General features: G+C 45.1%; 1 long non-coding RNA gene across 1 annotated transcript; it reads right to left on the reverse strand.

Annotated features, from left to right (window-relative positions):
- Window positions 1–250: 250 nt before the first annotated feature.
- On the reverse strand, window positions 251–929 carry LOC138851782 (uncharacterized). The gene is made up of 2 exons (XR_011391394.1): window positions 640–929; window positions 251–487 (listed from the first exon to the last, which is right to left on the reverse strand). It is a non-coding gene; the product is annotated as an uncharacterized lncRNA (long non-coding RNA).
- Between the last annotated feature and the right edge of the window lie 8,416 nt (window positions 930–9,345).

The raw sequence follows: 9,345 nt of genomic DNA on the forward strand, positions 1-9,345 counted from the left end.
CAATCTCAATTTTTTTTTTATTCGCCGGTATTCTCCCGGCCCGGGTCTTTTCCAAGAGTGGTGACCCGGCCTTGGCTCCCTATCTGGGGAATTACATACTGACCATTTTGATCTTCACCTGACATGTTTTGCCTCAGGTTCTTAATAACTACAATTGGATGAATTCTGAGTGACACCCTATATACATGTAAGAACATCCCTAAATGCCTCTCATATGCTGAGAGGATAGTATGTTTCTGCACTGTATGTCTACGTCTAAAATTTTGTATATACGTCACATGTTCTGGGTAGTAATCTTCCTGGGTTGAGGATTAATCCGACTAGCGTGGCGATGCTCCTCAGGTCTCATCACCCCTAAAATTGTTCGTGGACGCTGCTCGGAGTTGCGAGGCACTATGGTGAGAAGCATTACTCTCCAGACTATGTGTGGTACCGCAGTCAGAATCATTAATGGTCTCAGAGGTATTATTAGCCTTCATCTCATTTTCTGCGAGGGAAAAGTACAACTCATTTTCTACGTGGGAAAAATATTTTTTCGATGTACAATGTCAAGAATATAACACTAATTTTTATGCACACTATGGAAAGTCAGGAATATAACACTAATTTTTATACAAAGTCTGGAATATATAAACTTACCTTTTTCTATAGCCTTCTCTCATAATGCATTCACTCGATCTAGCTGGGATTGTAATGCCTTTAATTTTCCATTGTGAATTTCCTCTTGTTGCATATCACCACCACTCTTAATAACAGATGTCGATCTTGTTAATGATCTCTTCCTCTTGATCATGGCGTCCTCGAGATTCATGTTCATTCTTTTCTTAATATCTGTTATGAAGTATTCTCATATTATTCTCATTCCTTATAACATCCACAATGTTCACAACTTTCACTTGTCACAACTCTCACACATCCATTTTTTTCACTTATAACTCCCGACAAGATACAAGTCACAACAGGTCACAACAGGTCACAACAAGACAAGCATGTTATACACACTATTGCACAATGTTTCACAACCCCCAACAGGTCACATCAATACAACAGATCACAAGTCACACACACACTATTGCACCATGTTTACAACCCCCAACAGGTCACATGAAGATACAACAGGTCACAAGTCACACACACACACACACTGTTGAACAATGTTTTACAACCCCCCCTAACAGGTCACATCAAGAAACAACACGTCACGAGTCACACACACACACACACACTATTACACAATGTTTTACAACCCCCCAGTAGGTCACATCAAGACACAACAGGTCACAAGTCACAAACACACACTATAGCACAATGATTTACAACTTCCCCAACAGGTCACATAAAGACACAACAGATCACAAGTCACACACATACACGCACTATTGCACAATATTTTACAACCCCCCAACAGGTCACATCAAGACACAACAGGTCACAAGTCACACACACTATTGCACCATGTTTTAAAAAAACCCAACAGGTCACATTACCAACTTGTTAACAACTCTCAATCAGTATACGGAGATTTCAATGCTATGGCAGATACAGTTCTACCCACAAAAACTCTCCTTGCTTCATGGCGGTATCCTCAGTGTTGAGTTTTGTCAACAATGTGCTCACGTTTGTAGTTAAAATGTCTCCAGAGCGAAGCCTATGATCTCTAGAAAGAGGATTTGAAGAACATTTCCGAGCCGGCCAATGTCCATACCTCATCCCACGGGTGGTATTAATGAGGTCAAAGACTGACCCATGTTGACCACACACCCATATCCACCAACTCCCACACAAACACACACCCACATCCACCAACTCCCACACACACACACCCACACACCCACATCCACCAACTCCCACACACACACACCCACACACCCACATCCACCAACACCCACACACACCCACACACAAGACACTAGCTGAAAATTTGTTCTGAAGATGGGAAACCCTTAATATCTCAACGAATCATCTGACATGTAGAATTTTTTTACTGTCCTAAGACTTTAATATATTTATAATAAATATTATTGGTTTCTTTAATGTTAATAAATACATTTTGCAACTCATCCAGAAGCATAATATATTAGGTAAGATGATCGTCTTCGGTATAACATTTTCTTAACGTGTGTTTACCTCACATCAATCAAGTGCTGGTGTAAGACCTTCGTTCAGATTGTGACAAACACTTAAGTTCTTTTATTCCCATCTCCAGGACTTGAGTCCTGGGTTGCAGTTTTATAACTGTAGTGTAAAGAAATCCTCTGGCAAGACACTGATGGAGTGAATGATGAAAGTTTTTCTTTGTCGGGTCACCCTGCCTTGGTGGGTCACCCTGCCTTGGTGGGTCACCCTGCCTTGGTGGGTCACCCTGCCTTGGTGGGTCACCCTGCCTTGGTGGGTCACCCTGCCTTGGTGGGTCACCCTGCCTTGGTGGGTCACCCTGCCTTGGTGGGCCACCCTGCCTTGGTGGGTCACCCTGCCTTGGTGGGTCACCCTGCCTTGGTGGGTCACCCTGCCTTGGTGGGTCACCCTGCCTTGGTGGGTCACCCTGCCTTGGTGGGTCACCCTGCCTTGGTGGGTCACCCTGCCTTGGTGGGTCACCCTGCCTTGGTGGGTCACCCTGCCTTGGTGGGTCACCCTGCCTTGGTGGGTCACCCTGCCTTGGTGGGTCACCCTGCCTTGGTGGGTCACCCTGCCTTGGTGGGTCACCCTGCCTTGGTGGGTCACCCTGCCTTGGTGGGTCACCCTGCCTTGGTGGGTCACCCTGCCTTGGTGGGCCACCCTGCCTTGGTGGGTCACCCTGCCTTGGTGGGTCACCCTGCCTTGGTGGGTCACCCTGCCTTGGTGGGTCACCCTGCCTTGGTGGGTCACCCTGCCTTGGTGGGTCACCCTGCCTTGGTGGGTCACCCTGCCTTGGTGGGTCACCCTGCCTTGGTGGGTCACCCTGCCTTGGTGGGTCACCCTGCCTTGGTGGGTCACCCTGCCTTGGTGGGTCACCCTGCCTTGGTGGGTCACCCTGCCTTGGTGGGTCACCCTGCCTTGGTGGGTCACCCTGCCTTGGTGGGTCACCCTGCCTTGGTGGGTCACCCTGCCTTGGTGGGTCACCCTGCCTTGGTGGGTCACCCTGCCTTGGTGGGTCACCCTGCCTTGGTGGGTCACCCTGCCTTGGTGGGTCACCCTGCCTTGGTGGGTCACCCTGCCTTGGTGGGTCACCCTGCCTTGGTGGGTCACCCTGCCTTGGTGGGTCACCCTGCCTTGGTGGGTCACCCTGCCTTGGTGGGTCACCCTGCCTTGGTGGGTCACCCTGCCTTGGTGGGTCACCCTGCCTTGGTGGGTCACCCTGCCTTGGTGGGTCACACTGCCTTGGTGGGTCACCCTGCCTTGGTGGGTCACACTGCCTTGGTGGGTCACCCTGCCTTGGTGGGTCACCCTGCCTTGGTGGGTCACCCTGCCTTGGTGGGTCACCCTGCCTTGGTGGGTCACACTGCCTGGGTCACACTGCCTTGGTGGGTCACCCTGCCTTGGTGGGTCACCCTGCCTTGGTGGGTCACCCTGCCTTGGTGGGTCCCTGCCTTGGTGGGTCACCCTGCCTTGGTGGGTCACCCTGCCTTGGTGGGTCACCCTGCCTTGGTGGGTCACCCTGCCTTGGTGGGTCACCCTGCCTTGGTGGGTCACCCTGCCTTGGTGGGTCACCCTGCCTTGGTGGGTCACCCTGCCTTGGTGGGTCACCCTGCCTTGGTGGGTCACCCTGCCTTGGTGGGTCACCCTGCCTTGGTGGGTCACCCTGCCTTGGTGGGTCACCCTGCCTTGGTGGGTCACCCTGCCTTGGTGGGTCACCCTGCCTTGGTGGGTCACCCTGCCTTGGTGGGTCACCCTGCCTTGGTGGGTCACCCTGCCTTGGTGGGTCACCCTGCCTTGGTGGGTCACCCTGCCTTGGTGGGTCACCCTGCCTTGGTGGGTCACACTGCCTTGGTGAGAATCGGCCAATGTGTTAATAATAATAAAAAGAATTAAAGAAGTGTTGAGTAACATACACAGTATTACACTCACAATATTCAACACAACATTGTAAACACTTGGCTAATAAAACATATCAAAGGTTTACTTACACAAAAGTTGACATACATGCTACAAATCCTGGGATCAAGAGCCGTCCGCACCCAGCTCTTCCTACCACTCAGCCATCATCAATTATCTCAAACTCAGATCTTCAAACGTCCATTAGCAAAAACTTTTGTTTTTAATTTGGTAATAGTTATTCTTGCCAAGAAACTAACTAAAAGTTTAACTTCGACATTTAAATAAGGTAAACAAAAATAAACATAATCCTGAGGTGAATCATCTTTCAGAATAAAATTTTAGTATAAAAAATTTAGTAGGTTTACATGGAACATAAAGTTTCTATATCAAACATTGAATATTCTACAATGAACATATAAAATAAAAATATGTACTTTTTTAATTATTTAGTAATTTTTTTTTCAATAAATCTTGTTGGAAGAGACAGGAAATCTTTAATATTTAATAAGTCTTCATAGACGCTCCATAATGTTTACATCCTCTAATTAATTTTCTGTGGTATCTTCGACTTCTGTGGTTACTGTGTCACACCTTCTGTGGTTACTGTGTCACACCTTCTGTGGTTACTGTGTCACACCTTCTGTGGTTATTGTGTCACACCTTCTGTGGTTACTGTGTCACACCTTCTGTCTGCAACATATTGCACACACCAGCTGAACATTCTAACTAATCCCCAAACGGACCCACCTGGCAGAAGAGATTTATTCTAATTTACAAGATTCAAATCTCCTTAAAGGGGGTTTACTAATTTTTAGTTAACTTTTTTAAAAAATCTTCAAACCTCGAATTGGGAGAAAGCACCAAGATTCCTGTTTCAATGAAATTTCATTACCCCCTAAAAGTATTGATCCATACCTAGCATCACTTCTAAACACAGAAGAAGAATGATTTCAGTGTCCCCAAAAGTACTAATCCATCCATCCATTCTCACCCTCTCAGAGATTTCATTACTCATTCATCATTGATTCAACCTCTAATAATACATTTGCTTCAAAATCCTTAATGAACTGATCAATGATTGTGAAAAATGTAGTCAAAACTAATTTTCATTACTGTGTGTTGTACCATCTATACAAAATGTACAGATGATATTGACTGTTAAAATTACTAACAACGTTCTAATGCTTCTTTTCTATTACATGACAAACTAGATCACCCGACTGTTCAACAATTCTTATTCGTAGAGTTTGTGAGAGGAGGTATAGAGGTAGTATAGACAGAGATGTGTAGTGGTGGTAGAGAGGTGGTATAGTGATGTTGAAGGTCTGAAGTAGTGGTAGAGAAATGTGGAGGTGATATAGACGACTTGATAGAAGAAGTGCTAGAGAAGTAGAGGGGATGTGGTAGAAGTGTAGAGTAGTGGAGGTGACTTAAAATATAGAGAATTACCTCAAGTTAGTAAGTCGGGAAAATAAACAATTCAAATTAGATAAGAGGGTGGGATTTTATTCGGTGTAAAATGTGAATAAGACTGATGGACGTGCGATCACATTTAAACTTTTTCCCGTCAATGTAGATACACACTTATGGAACTTTAAATGGGTGACTTAAGAGTCTGGGATGGGCCACTGGATAGCCTCGCACTTCCCAATTAGTCACTCAGCAAAATCTACCTTAGATATACGAAGTCACTCAGGAAAAACGCCTAGAAAAACAGGTCACTCTAACGGGTTACACACTACTAACATCAGTTATCATCCAGTACGTACAAGGATCGTGAAAGTCATGAGAGTGGACCGAATAACTGAGACAATGAGAATGAGAAAACATTTTCAAGTCAGATCAGTAAGATGAGAAAGCCTAGACTTACATATGACGGCTTGTTGCCTAGTCTTACTAATGTGTCTTCACTTATATGCCAATTCACAAAAAAGCACACTTAGTGTTACAATTAGTATTTCCTTTTATTCACTGTCAGTCGTTCATGAGAGTTTATCTTGGCCATATTTGACTGATGTTCAAATATCTGATTACTGTAACTTTCCATCTATCGGTTAGTTTTAGTCAATTCCCGCCTTATATAATGTAATTCCTCACTCGTCGCAGCAGTCATCTCTTCCTTCCCAGTAATATTAAACTAAGTTGCATACGCTCAGTATTTCGAATTTCTCGTCTGTACTTGGCCTTTTTTTTTTTTTAACAGAAATTTCAATTAGGATTTTAATTTTCTCAACCTAAATTATTTCTTTTACCAATATTACCTGGAGTTTACCTGGAGAGAGTTCCGGGGCTCAACGCCCCCGCGGCCCGGTCTGTGACCACACCTCATGGTGGATCAGGGCCTGATCAACCAGGCTGTTACTGCTGGCTGCATGCAATCCAACGTACGAGCCACAGCCCGGCTGGTCAGGTACCGACTTTAGGTGCTTGTCCAGTGCCTGCTTGAAGACAGCCAGGGGTCTATTGGTAATCCCCCTTATGTATGCTGGGAGGAAGTTGAACATTCTCGGGCCCCTGACACTTATTGTGTTGTCTCTTAACGTGCTAGTGATACCCCTGCTTTTCATTGGGGGGATGTTGCATCGTCTGCCGAGTCTTTTGCTTTCGTAGAGAGTGATTTTCGTGTGCAAGTTTGGTACTAGTCCCTCTAGGATTTTCCAGGTGTATATAATCATGTATCTCTCCCGCCTGCGTTCCAGGGAATACAGGTTTAGGAACTTCAAGCGCTCCCAGTAATTGAGGTGTTTTATCTCTGTTACGCGCGCCGTGAAGGTTCTCTGTACATTTTCTAGGTCAGCAATTTCACCTGCCTTGAAGAGTGCTGTTAGTTTGCAGCAATGTGTGCAGCAATATTGCAGCCTAGATAGAACAAGCGACCTGAAGAGTGTCATCATGGGCTTGGCATCCCTAGTTTTGAAGGTTCTCATTATCCATCCTGTCATTTTTCTAGCAGATGCGATTGATACAATGTTATGGTCCTTGAAGGTGAGATCCTCCGACATGATCACTCCCAGGTCTTTGACGCTAGTTTTTCGCTCTATTGTGTGGCTGGAATTTGTTTTATACTCTGATGAAAATTTAATTTCCTCATGTTTACCATATCGGAGTAATTGAAATTTCTCATCGTTGAACTTCATATTGTTTTCTGCAGCCCACTGAAAGATTTGGTTGATGTCCGCCTGGAACCTTGCAGTGTCTGCAATGGAAGACACTGTCATGCAGATTCGGGTGTCATCTGCAATGGAAGACACGGTGCTGTGGCTGACATCCTTGTCTATGTCAGATATGAGGATGACAAACAAGATGGGAGTGAGTACTGTACCTTGCGGAACAGAGTTTATCACCGTAGCCGCCTCAGACTTTACTCTGTTGTCTACTATTCTTTGTGTTCTGTTTGTGAGGAAATTATAGAACCATCTTCCAACTTTTCCTGTTATTCCTTTAGCACGCATTTTGTGCGTTATTACGCCATGGTCACACTTGTCGATGGCTTTTGCAAAGTCTGTGTATATTACATCTGCATTCTTTTTGTCTTCTAGTGCATCTAGGACCTTGTGAAATTAAGAGACATGTGCAACATCTGGGTATCTTTATTGTAGACGTTTCGCCATCCAGTGGCTTTATCAATACAAATTCCAGGACATAACTTGAAGACAGTAGAACTATATACAGAAAATGAGGTAATCAGTCCCTCAACCTTGGAGTTAGTGCGAAGAGCACCGTAGTCGTGGAGATTCTGAAGCAGAAGCAAGGAGCCTGGCGCTTTTATACTAACGTCAGGTGGAAAGGGGACGTGTAGCAGACGAGAGCATAGTCACTGGTAGGCAGGATTCCCCAGTGGAAGTAGGTCCTACCCAAAGAGATGGGTTAGTTGCAGTAGTAGTTGTTCGTAGTCGTGAAGGTTATGTACATGTCCTCAGAATCAACTCAGACAACTACTACTACAACTAACCCATCTCTTTGGGTAGGACCTACTTTCACTGGGGAATCCTGCCTACCAGTGACTATGCCCTCGTCTGCTACACGTCCCCTTTCTACCTGACGTTAGTATAAAAGCGCTAGGCTCCTTGCTTCTGCTTCAGAATCTCCACGACTACGGTGCTCTTCGCACCAACTCCAAGGTTGAGGGACTGATTATCTCATTTTCTGTATATAGTTCTACTCTCTTCAAGTTATGTCCTGGAATTTGTATTGATAAAGCCACTGGATGGAGAAACGTCTACAATAAAGATACCCAGATGTTGCACATATGTCTTAATTTCATCTTGTCGGTATTGTATACCGTTCTTGTACATCTAGGACCTTGTCGTAGTGATCCAGTAGTTGGGACAGACAGGAGCGACCTGCTCTATACCCATGTTGCCCTGGGTTGTGTAACTAATGGGTATCTAGATGGGTGGCGATCTTGCTTCTTAGGATCCTTTCAAAGATTTTTATGATATGGGATGTTAGTGCTATCGGTCTGTAGTTCTTAGCTACTGCTTTATTGCCCCCTTTGTGGAGTGGTGCTATGTCTGTCGTTTTTAGTAACTGTGGGACGACCCCAGTGTCCATGCTCCCTCTCCATAGGATGTTAAGAGCACGTGATAGGGGCTTCTTGCAGTTCTTGATGAACACGGAGTTCCACGAGTCTGGCACTGGGGCAGAGTGCATGGGCATGTCATTTATCGCCTGTTCGAAGTCATTTGGCGTCAGGATAACATCAGATAAGCTTGTGTTTACCAAATTCTGTGACTCTCATAAAAAATTAATTTAGATCTTCGACTCTGTCTGGTTAGCGGCATGCTAAAAACTGAGTCATATTGGGACTTGAGTAGCTCACTCATTTTCTTGCTGTCATGTGTGTAGGACCCATCTTGTTTAAGTAGGGGCCCAATACTGGATGTTGTTCTCGACTTTGATTTGGCATAAGAAAAGAAACACTTTGGGTTTCTTTCGATTTCACTTATGGCTTTTAGTTCTTCCCGCTATTCCTGACTCCTATAAGATTCCTTTAGCTTAAGTTCGATGTTTGCTATTTCTCTGACCAGTGTCTCCCTACGCATTGCAGATATATTGGCCTCTTTTAGCCGCTCTGTTATTCTTTTCCGTCGCCTGTAAAGGGAGCGCCTGTCTCTTTCTATTTTACATCTACTCCTCCTTTTTCTTAAAGGAATAAGCCTTGAGCATACATCGAGTGCCACCGAGTTAATCTGTTCTAGGCATAAGTTGGGGTCTGTGTTACTTAGTCTATCTTCCCAGCTTATATCGTTTAGGACTTGGTTTACTTGGTCCCACTTTATGTTCTTGTTATTGAAGTTAAATTTGGTGAAGGCTCCCTCGTGGCTAATC

The sequence above is a fragment of the Cherax quadricarinatus genome, unplaced genomic scaffold (genome assembly GCF_038502225.1).
Source record: "Cherax quadricarinatus isolate ZL_2023a unplaced genomic scaffold, ASM3850222v1 Contig2076, whole genome shotgun sequence".
NCBI classification, from domain to species: Eukaryota; Metazoa; Arthropoda; class Malacostraca; order Decapoda; family Parastacidae; genus Cherax; species Cherax quadricarinatus.